A 10,555-nucleotide genomic window follows, 5' to 3' on the forward strand; every position below is an offset into this window, starting at 1 on the left:
GACCGGCCAAACCTGCTCCTGTGCTTATTGATGGCTTGTACATGAGATGCTGCTGGGTGGGGTGTAAAGGCTGGAGCTTATAGAGTGACTTAAAGAATTTGTTACCTTTAAGTTATATCAAAGTACAGTATATATTCTGTATATGTGAAACAAGAAATGTCAACAAAGGCCTGTTCTGGGAAACTGGAGATCATGACTGTGGTGACAGAATCTGGAAAAGGTGAATAGAGGTGATTTTGGATGATCTGGGCAGAACTTGCCGTACTTATTGGGAACTAATGCAGTTATTTGCAACATTGCTGATTAGAGCTGCAGATCCAGAATGTGTGGGAACAATTCCAATATTGAAAAAAGGACAAATGCTGTTTGTACATTTGAGTCAACTTACATTCCTGCATATCCCGTTGCCACAGCATCTATTGGTACAGTATTTCATAAGATGTAAAAATGATTGGCTTCCAGTCACTGCATATTGTAGCCTTATTTATGTTTATCAAAATAGTGTGTGGGTGGTGGTACGGGATAAATGACTATTGTTGATGTGGGAGTGGAATGACACCGGGACGCTCAACCCCAGAAGACAGTACTGAGACTACTGAGACCGGCGGCCTCTACTGAGACCGGCGGCCCTGTGCCGGAGTGGGACCGTTTTGAGGGTTGGCGTGTGCCTGTCTCCGGGGAGCCGGAGGCGGGCCTCCCTGCCGGTGTGCGGGGGCAGATCTGGGGGTGGAGACCTGGGTGACCTGCGTCCGGGGGACTCCCTCTGGGGGTGCCTGCCTGTGCCCAGAGGGGTGTCTCTTCCCTGGGGCGCTGCCCCTGCTCGGGTGGGGCGCTGCCTGCCCTAGCGGTCCGACGCCCTCTGGTAACTGCTCGGGCCTGTTGCTGGGGGGGTTGGCAGACTACTCAGGCTAGAACCTTCATTGGGCCCTGGGCGGAGGCTGGCCCTCAATGCACAACCGCAGAGTATGTGTGTGGGTTTGAGTGTCACACTACACGGGGCGAGCATAGGCATACTTGAGCGAGAGAATCGGTAAGTGTGAAAGAAGGGTGAGGATGGCTCTGGCTGTGCTGCGTGTGGCGCCTGGGCAGTAGTACTGCGGTCCCTGGGTCTCGGCTGTCCCTTCCTGGCTGGGGGTTGTGGGGGGTAGTGGGATAGGTAGCAGAGCCAGTCGGGAACCTGGCTCTGCGGACCCTGGTGCTCTGCTTCCCAACTACATTTTTCCGCATTCATTCACTTAGGTCTGCAAGGGGCGTCCTGCTGATTGAGGGACCGGGGCTACTGGGAAGTGGTTCCGTCCCTTCCAAGTGGGATGCTCTGCAGTTCTAATTGCATTAGTCATACACACTTGTCCAGGAATCTGGGGGCTCCTTCCGGGGGGGCCAGTAGACGGAGCCTTCCCATTGATGGCTCTGTCTGCTGGACCCCTCGGAGAATTGGGTATCTCCCAAAGTTCCTCATACTCAGCCACATACACATACATGTAGGGCCGGAGGTGGGCTCCTTCACTGGGGCCTGGGGCTGAGGCCAGTTGTGGCCTCGGCCACTGGCCCTGGTGGAGAGATCACCACCCTGTTTTAACTGCAAAAAGACATTTAGGGCGAGGGGGGGCACTGTCCGGGGGACACACCGTCAGCCAGCGGTTGTGCTCCTGGAGGTGTCACCCACCTTCAGTGCACTTTAGTTCCACACACTCACGTCCAAGCTGGGTTGCAGGGTTCTGGGGTACCTTTTTCTGCTGCCCTCTGCCTCCCCCGGGTTGGGGGGGTTGGTCGGGGCTCGGGAGGAGCTGCGGTCCCTGCCTGGGGCCACATGGACGGCAGGCCGGAGACCTACCCTCCCCACGTATGTGACCAAGCGAATGGTGTGGGTGCGAGAATGTATCTGAGAGTGCATTGGTTCACGTATGATTGACTAGTTTGTTGTGAGAGAGTCTATGGTGTTTGTATGTGGTGATGTGAAGATGTGTGTTGCACATGTGGTGGGTGTATGCGTCTGTGTTTGTGTGAGTTGGTATGCGTGTGGTGCGGTTGAAGTGTGGGGGGTCCGGTTTTTCGCCCGCGGTACGATGATCGTCTGCCTGGGTGGTCTCTTTTCTGCTGACCCCACCAATTGCTGGCCTTGTGCTGCAGGCCGCGGTGGCGCCAGGGGATGAGGTCGGGCCGATGGGGTAGGCCCCGCTCCGCTCGTGTGGGGGTGGTGGACTGGGGGCGGGCCCCACTCTGCGCACGGGGGCATCTTCTGGCGGGCTCCCTACGGACCGTGGGTCCTCGGGCTCTACTCTTTCAGGCCGACCCTCCCGCCGGGGGGAGTGTTTGCCCCTGGTTCTCATGGGGTGGACAGCGTTGACCCCCGGTGGCCCGCTCTGGCCTCGGGTGCTGTCTCTGTGGCTGCTTCAGTTCTGCCTGGGGGGCTCTGTGTGGGCGGCTTGGGTCGCAACACCTGCCCTCCTGGAACTGAAGGTGTGTGGGCTCCCTGGCTGCTGGGATTCCTTCCTCTGCTTGCTGGATGGGCGTAGTGGCCGAGCCCCTCACATCACCCTGGCTTCCACAAGTGGCATCGTTCATGCACCAACGTCTGCCTCACCCTTTGGGTGAATAATGTTAAGCTACAGCCTTACTAACCTTGTAGTGGGACACTTTCCAAATCCAACTGTAAGTATTATTGACACTTATCACTACCAATATGAATAATGTGTGAATATGGAATTTGGGGTGTTGTATGTCATGACTTTTATTAAGTACTATAGGATATGTATAATAATGCACATATGTATGTATATTGTATGTATATGTTTGTATTAGTATGTGCACATACCTTAGCACTATTATTGGTATTAGTATTAATCTCCAAGGTAAACCACAGTACAAAAATTGTTTAGTTATGAATGTGTTAGCCTAAGGTACATCCCTGCTTCTGATTTATTTTTTTTTATTTATTTTTTTGCTCCGACTGTTTACTTAACAGATTTGCTTTGTTTCAGCAGCTGGTTGCACCCCCCCCCCCCCCCCCCCCCACCCCCACCCTCCCGCATACACACCCTAAAGCAGAAACCTAACCTGTCCACCAACACAGCAACATCACACACATGTTGGATTAGCTAAATAAACCATTAAATAAACCATAAATCAGGAAGAGTATATATATTCTATATATACTCTTCTTGTTAAAGCAAAGCTGTCCATCACAATATGGCATTCAGCGTAATATATGCTGCTTGCTAAACTGCTGGACAGAACAAAAAAAAAAAAAAAAAAAAAAAACAGAAGACAGGGAACCAATGAGATGCCAGTTGTGAGTAAATAGTTGTGAACTTTGGATAGTGTTGATTTTCTGCCAAAGAGGACGAATTTGAATCATAGTTTTATCAGTGTTGTTCAAGATTAAAAAAAACTTAAGACTTAAAAAAACTTTATCAATCCAGGAAGAAAATCTCTTTCCTAGTTTGACTGCGCTCAACACAAACAGACAAAAAGGGGATGAAAAGGATCCACAAACACAAATAACATACAAGTTGTCTTTCAGTGACAATAAATATGTATTATATTACAGTATACTTAAATATAGAGAAACATTGTGGTATACAGACAAATTATGTAAATTATTATATACTGTATATATAAATTATATATTTTTTCCATAATGAATTAATAATATTTTGTATTAGATGTTTTAGATTGGAAGTTGGATTGAAAAGTTGAATAAAGGTGATTTTTGATCATCTGGGCAGAACTTACTGTACTTATTGGGAACTACTGTACTGCAGTTATTTGCAAGATTGCTGGTTAGCGCTGCAGTTCCACCATGTGTGAGAACAATTCCAATATTGAAAAAAGGACTAATCTTGTTCGTACATTTGAGTCAACTGCCTTTTTCTTTGTCACAGCAGCTACTGGTACAGTATTTCATAAGATGTACTGTAAATGATGATGTGTGTGTGTGTGTGTGTGTGTGTGTGTGTGTGTGTGTGTGTGTGTGTGTGTGTGTGTGTGTGTGTGTGTGTGTGTGTGTGTTAGGAGGTTGATACAAGACAAACAGGAGGCACCGTTGCACTCTGACAGGAGCCATCATGGGGAGAGCTCTGATACAAACCACCCTCTTTGGTCTGTTTCTGACTTTGGTCACCTCATTACCAAATAAAGTAAGTTCATAAAAGCTGAGTAACTACAGTAACTTCAGTATTTTACAGGAGAAGGACAACTATGGTTAATGATTGATGATTAATGATTAATGATGATGATTGATGATTAATGTAGATTAGCTTTGTGAGTTTTTTGCATGTACTGTATAATAAAACCTTTGTTTGCAGCACATTGCAGGATGTAGTTTCAGTCGTAACCTTTTGAAAAGACAAAACCATGTTTTTGTGCTTGAAGGTGCATTAGTCTGATTGTGAAAACATATTCTGATGTTGAATTTGTTGGTGAATCTTGTTAGGGACAAAGAGCAGAGTTCAGTAGACATAATCAATAGCTACAGTAAATAGCTGGTGCAAACACTGTGATCCAGGTGAGTTGAGTCATTGACTTCTTACTCCTAGAGTTAAAACGTTTCACCATATGTTCAGGTAGTTCCTTCAGCCTGAGGAATGTTGATTAGAGACCACAAATACGTATATCCTCCAGGTACATTTCACCTCACACCTGTAAATAATAGGCTATTATGTGGACAAAGGACTGGAGCTAGAAAGTAGATGTAAATGTTATATGAGCACATGGACAATTCTAAGAGCAGATTCATGAGATGTTTCTGGGGTTTGAGACTATCAAGATATGATCTTGGTCAGCCAGTGGTCAGGCAAAAGATCAGTATTCTTTATTTACTACCCTCCTGTATTTTCCTAGGATGACTGAGACATCTACAGCTTTCACATCAACTCCACAGTGACCAGTCGTTACGCTACAACAGTCATCACAAGCCGTGTGGCCAATCGAATGAACGAATCCAAGGAAGTAGAATTCCAAGTGCGGATTCCCAAGAATGCCTTCATCAGTAAATTCAGAATGTGTGTGAAATATTTACGTAGGTTTACACATGAACAATAAAAGAGTACGAACTGCAAATCCATGCTCGGCCGATGCAGCCTGTCAGCGACTTCTAGGTAGGTCTCATCATGTAGTGGTCATGCAGGGAGGGTTGGGGTCATTACATATTGATTTATGAGTGGTTCTAAGTATTTCCCTTCCAGGTTGATGTGTACATTGATGAAAAGGCCGGCATCAGTTTCCTGGAGGTTAAAGGTGGACTAAGCACCAAAGCTCTGGCTAATGCCATCACCAAAACACTGACAGACAAACAGGTACAGCAGGAAGTGATGGCAAATCCTTACAGTATGTTTATTAGTTTGTTTCATCCGGTTTACTGTGCAGTCAATGTTGTGACTTCACGTATTTCAGGCTTGATAGAGACACACTTGTGAGAGGAAAATTAAATTAAAATGTCTTTAATGCTCATAGAGTTTTATTTTGAAACATAACAAATGTGTACCGTCCTATGTATGTATGTTCTAAATCTGTGCCCTATTGTCATCCAGTAAAAGCTGAAATTGGCTTCACGCTCCCAAAGCAGTTTGGTAGATTCTCTCTAAACTAGAACATTTGCCAAAATTTAGCTAAAAATTGTCTGGACTAAAATATTTTTAATAAAATATGTCGTTATGGTACTGTAAATAAAAAAATAAAAAAGGTAAATAAAAATATTTCACATTGATGTTTTGCAACACAACTGTATGTTGCTCAGAGAAAATAATATGCACCACAACAACATGTTTATGCTCTTTTTTTATTATCAAATTTCTTATCAAAGTTCTTTTACAGCCATTAGAATTGTTTTAGCATTTATGTACAATTTTTTTAGGAATTGGTGCTGGTGCTGGTAGTGCTGGAAGAGCAGGTACTGTATTCTTTTTCTTTTAATATTCTTTTTATGTACAGTAACTACACTATATGTCCTAATGTTCCCTAGTTGATACCAACTTAAATGTAGCAAAGACCATATTAAGTCCCTATTTACAAAAACATAGCTGAAATCACTAACAGTACGAAAAGTCAAGGTACCCGCACTTTCTTTCATACAGGAGGTGTAAATAGCGGAAAACCCAAAAATGTTCTTGAGATTTACATTAGAAACACTTGTTTTATGTCTTATTAGAGCACATCTCATTAGTATCATTAACAATATTTAAACAGGTACATTAAAATTGTTACCAACTGTCAGGTTTTCGTTCTTGGTTTCATTTTGAAAGGACTTTTCTGTTTTTGATTCCAGTTTCCGGTTTTATTTTGTAAGCACTTCCGTTTCTTGTCACACCACAGCAGTTCCCGCTTCACTCCCGGTCCTCATTACACACACCTGTTTTGTATCAGTAATCAACTTCTTGCATTTAACCACCACCTGTCGCCTTAGTTCTCCGCCAGATCGTCGTACTTATGTCAGTCAGTACCTACCAGCGTTTCACCGTCCTACCTGTTTGTGTCTCGACCCCGCTTCGTGTTCCTGACTCCCGATTCCTGCCTGCTCCTTACCGGTACTGTAAACCTTATCAATCCTGTTGCCGAACCCTTGCCTGTCCCTGGACTTGTTTTTTGCCTGCGTCTGTTGTACCTCAACCTGAGATAAAGTGTGTTTGACCTGGACCGTCTGTTATAAGGAGTTCTGCATTAAAGCCGTAAATTTCACCCTCTGTCTGACGTCTCGGTGCTGTGCACGTGGTCCGATCTTTGCCAAAACCTGACACCAACATCTTTCAAAATAAACAAATGTTACATCTTATATCAATACATCTTAACCCATCTAATAGAAATTTTCTTATCTTACTGTGAATGTTTCTTTTTTTATTAACTAATGTAGTTGATGTATTTATGGCATTTTTTTAAGGTGCTGCAGATTATGATGTTTCCTATTATAACAGTAATGTATGATGTATTGTATGTAGGATTATGGTGGAGAGTAGGTATTGTATTTTTTTTTCTTTTAATACTCTTGTGATATACAGTAACTTTTATGTAACATTAGGCATGTGCACAGATCTGTTGATGTTCTCTGACTGATATCCTCTTAAATGCGTAGCAAAGATCAGAAACCCATATTTGCAAGAACATAACTGAAATCCTTAGTGTGAAATCATTATTGCTGCATACTTTAACTGTACACAAACACTCACACAAGACCAAAGGTGTTAGTGTCTTTCCACAAGATATCATCTTAATTCATTCAGATTCATTATATCTTAATGAATCTAATAGAAAATTTCTTATCTTACTGTAAATGTTACTTTTTTATTAACTCATGTATTTGATGTATTTATGGCATGCGTTTTGGGTCAACAACCTCTACTGGTACAATTAAAATTATTTTTTAATGAAGGATTTATAAAATAATGATGCACAACATTTAATATATTATAATGAAAATATTGTGTGATTGAGCCATAAAGCTGTCTTTACATGTGACATCATTTGAATGGTTTATAAACATATGTCTTACTGCAATATTTTGTTTGTTTTGTCAGTAATGATATCTGCTGATGATCTCCCCTCAGAGGCTGCTGGTATAATAAGATTTTACTCCAAAATTTCTTAAATAAAGGACCAAACAAAGGCCTTCACAACATTTAAAGGGATGTAAAAAGCCTGTGGTTAAATGTAAATGGTGAGGAATAATATTTTATCTAGCTGTAGATGGATATATTTATATATTTAATTTTTAAGAAATATTTATGTATACAGCCATGTATGCAGCTTTTGGTTTACAGAAGTTTGGGATTATGCGCCTACAAAAGTCACTGCTATAGTGTTTTAGCTTCATAAAAATGTTATTTTTGTTTGAATCATCAAATATAGTTACTTTTAAATTGTGAAATCACACACTGAAACTGAAATACATCAATAATAATGTGCATACAATTAAATATATGTGTATGTGTAAATGGATAGCAGTCTGATCACTTGGCCCAATCCTATCTCTGACTCATTAATTGGCGTATTGACGCAGATATAATGGATGTTGCTGTAAAAGTAGGATCTAGTAAGATACTGAAACACTCTGTATGTTTCAGTATCTTTAGATCCTACTTTTACGTCAATACGCCAATTGTAAATATTGTTTACAGGTTTTTGGTTAAAACTGAGAACCAGTCTCTTCCACTCTGCTTCAACGTCCCTGGAGACATCCATCCATTTTCTAAACCACTTATTCCCTAATGCGGGGGAGCTGGAGCCTAACCCAGCTGACTATGGGCGAGAGGCAGGGTACACCCTGGACGGGTCCATTGCAGGGCAACACATAGACAGACAACCATTCACACACACACTCACACCTACGGGCAATGGAGAGAGTCCAATCAACCTAATGCACGTCTTTGGACTGCATTAGGAGAACCCGGAGAGAACCCACGCAAACACGGGGAGAACGTGTAAACTCCACACAGAAAGGCAGAAAGGAATCGAACCCAGAACCTTCTTGCTGTGAGGCGACAGTGCTACCCACCGCACCACCGTGCTGCCCCTCCCTGGAGACACTCGCCTAAAACTTCTTCACCATCCCAGTGAGGGTCAGTACAACATTTCTTGTAATTTCATTGTTTCTTTATTATTTTAAACTACAGAACTAATTAAATATTTATTGTTTTCCATAAAAAGGTAATTTATAGACAGATGTATTCCCAAATTTCAGTTGGGAACACATCAAACATTTCAGACATCTGTTTTCTTTTTAACAGAGCTATCTGTGTTTGATCATCTTGATTCGATGAAAAACAGAGGCTTTAAAATAATTGGCATCCATTTAAAAAATGGCCAGTTTGTTGAGATCACCACAGTTGGCATCAATGTAAGACAATCGTCAGGAGATATGCGCTCCTCTGAACGGAACCCTGAGCGAGTAGTCAAAGGACCTCCTTTATCTCTAACTTGTCTAACAGCTGCTTTCTACCCTCCCTTATAGTGTGTTAATGACTATTGGTGCAGCGTATAACAGGAAAAATGTTGGACAAGCTTTGTACTGTATTTATGTATTTTTTCCAGCATTACAGTGACTGGACGAGACAAGGAATTTGATGTTGCCGTTGGAGACACTCGCATGGTCGTCTTAATTCATGAGGTGGATGGTAACAAATTCCGTTGGCCGGTTTTAAGACAGAAGCTGTCGGACAACAACATTGATGGAATTTTAGGTTTGAATGAATCAGAAAATGAGTCAATGTTTGCAACCATATGAGGTTGAAAAATCATTCAAGTATTCTCTGCTTTTGCTTATATTATGTGTCCAGTTCTAAAGCCAGCAGTTTATGGGGAGTTGCAGCAAAGTCCCTCCACAAAGCTGAAGATCAGAGATCAGGAGATTGTTGTCACCAGGTACAGTTTGGTCTCATACCCTTTAGTATTAAACCACAGAATGAAAATCTATTTAAAAGTGAACATTAGTATAAAGAAGCTCCTTCTACAAAAACATGACCATGTCTGTGGTTCCTTTGCAGATCCAGTGCTGTTGACTACAGTATTTCTGCTGCCCCAACACTGGACTGCTGGTTCATGTCTGCTGAGTCCGCTCTGCAGAGAAGCCTGGATGATTTCACTGTTTAATCACCAGAAATATAATAGTTTAAAGAAAATAATTAATTCACTATAGACAAAAATTTGAATCAATAAAACATATTCCAAACCTTTGCTTGTCTGAAACTTAATATTCATCTTAGATGCATAGGATGTGTCAGTCCTTACATTTATTTGGAATAATATTTAATCTAAAATTAAAGAATTTATTACATTTCTGTATATGTAAAAGAAGAAATGTCAACAAAGGCCTGTTCTGGAAAACTGGAGATCATGACTGAGTTGACAGACTCTAGTAGAAAACAATGTAGGACCATAGAAAACAAAAGAGGACCGTCTAAACCTGCTCCTGTGCTTATTGATGGCTTGTGAGGTTATGTACATGAGTACAGTAGTTTGGAGAATCATCCAGGTGCTGGCAGAAATGATGCTGGATGGGTTGAAAAGGCTGGAGCTTATGGAGTGATTTTAAGGGAGAAAGGGTCAATATGGGAGGTAACAAGGCTGGTAAAAAGATGGAGGCGGTACAGGATAAATGATTAATGTTGATGTGGGAGTAGAGTGACACCGGGACTCTTAACCCCAGGAGACAGGAAACCAATGGGATGCCAGTTGTGAGGTAATAGTTGTGTACTTTGGATGATATAGATTTTGTGCCAGTAAAAAAGGGTTTGTGTCATAGTTTTATCACTAATTAAATGCATGGTGTTTATTTTATAAAGAAAACAAAAGAAGGGTGAAAATTAGGTCTATATATTTCAATGATTATTTATCGATTACCAGTAGCCCAGTCCCTGGTCCAACCAGCCCTGCCTGTGTTCAGTCCCTAAAAAAAAAAGACAATGAGAGCACCAGAGATCCATGGCCAGCGCTTACTGTAGCTGTTCTGTGTGTGTGTGTGTGTGTGTGTGTGGGTGGGTGGGTGGGTGGGTGGGTGGGTGGTTGAGTGGGTGGAGGTTGATACAAGACAAACAGGAGGCACGGTTGCACTCTGACAGGAGCCATC

General features: G+C 42.2%; 1 long non-coding RNA gene across 2 annotated transcripts; it reads left to right on the forward strand.

Annotated features, from left to right (window-relative positions):
- The first annotated feature begins 4,035 nt into the window (after window positions 1-4,035).
- Window positions 4,036-5,548, forward strand: LOC114855158 (uncharacterized). Of its 2 annotated transcripts, XR_003785882.2 has the most exons (3): window positions 4,036-4,139; window positions 4,843-5,099; window positions 5,187-5,548. It is a non-coding gene; the product is annotated as an uncharacterized LOC114855158 (long non-coding RNA). The 2 variants fall into 2 exon arrangements; XR_008694698.1 differs by having other exon boundaries at window positions 4,843-5,548.
- The last annotated feature ends 5,007 nt before the right edge of the window (window positions 5,549-10,555 follow it).

This window comes from Betta splendens, chromosome 5 (genome assembly GCF_900634795.4).
Source record: "Betta splendens chromosome 5, fBetSpl5.4, whole genome shotgun sequence".
NCBI classification, from domain to species: Eukaryota; Metazoa; Chordata; class Actinopteri; order Anabantiformes; family Osphronemidae; genus Betta; species Betta splendens.